The sequence below is a fragment of the Frankliniella occidentalis genome, unplaced genomic scaffold (genome assembly GCF_000697945.3).
Source record: "Frankliniella occidentalis isolate FOCC.00 unplaced genomic scaffold, Focc_3.1 Scaffold287, whole genome shotgun sequence".
In the NCBI taxonomy this organism is placed as follows: domain Eukaryota; kingdom Metazoa; phylum Arthropoda; class Insecta; order Thysanoptera; family Thripidae; genus Frankliniella; species Frankliniella occidentalis.
Genome location: NW_026267413.1, coordinates 225,174 through 226,323, shown reverse-complemented (window position 1 = coordinate 226,323; position 1,150 = coordinate 225,174).

Genomic DNA, 1,150 nt, shown 5'->3' with positions numbered 1-1,150 from the left:
TTAGGACATAGTTTTGTCCAACAATTTTTTGCACAAAGTTGTCCAAGCACTCTGCGTCTTTCTTATAGTGTGCCCTCATCAGAGTCAATCGACAGTAGTTTCAGTGTCCGTTTCTTGTGGACATGAAGCAGCATGCAGTGGGAGACGGCCATGGTCTCTCATATGCTTGAACGCAAGCAAGGCGTTGTTATACGTCTCAACACACTGGATGACCACTCACATGCGCCACCGGCCTCACAATGACAGTTAAATCCTCGACTTTCCAAAAAGAATGGGGGTTTCGGGAAAACCTCACTTTCTCCCTAATATTTCTTGGAATTCTGGGGGGGGGGGTCGGCGCCCCCCCTAGAATATTTTAGGGGGGGCGAGTTGCCCCCCCCTGCACCCCACTTCCGACGGCCATGCTTTTTCATTGTACGGTTCGCATGACGAGTTTACTCTTATTTCTTGTTCCTCCATAGGCTGACAAAGTCCCTCGTCTTGCCCGGCTAGCGCGCCGGTATTCGATCATCCCGGCGTCGAGTGCGGAGAGTGAAAGGACTTTCACTGACGCCGGGTGGATCCTTAACAAACGGCGCAAGAATCTGGACATGTGCGTCGTAGATGACCTACTGTTCCTTCACTGTAATTTTATACAGAAGTTACGCATCAAGATGCAAAATTTGCGCCTGTGTTCGTCATTGCACGGCAACGGTGGCCAACGCCCCAATTAGTTTATATTATATTAATTTTAGATAATATTATTTTGAGATGAATAAATATTTTGGTAGCTATCAGCTATACGTTTAGATTCGAAGCCCCCCCCCCTTCCCCTTTTCCACTAACATTTCAGCAACATGCAACAACATATGCAGCAACATGCAACAACATATGTCTACGCGAACTACGCTGTAAAAGCGGACACTTTTATAACACGTCTCAAATTGCAGGCAGGGTGAAGGGGAGGGGGTGGGGAGCAAGCCGAGGACCCGAGAGCGTGAGAGCGAGCCGTGTTATTTACTGGTGGGTATAGTTCTTTACTTGCATCACCCATATTTCTGCTTACAGAATGAAATCTGATATCCAAAATATTTATGAGTCGTATTTTGTTGCCATGCAACCAATACTGTCAATAAACCGTCCGCTAAAAACTGTTGTGTACTTCATTGTA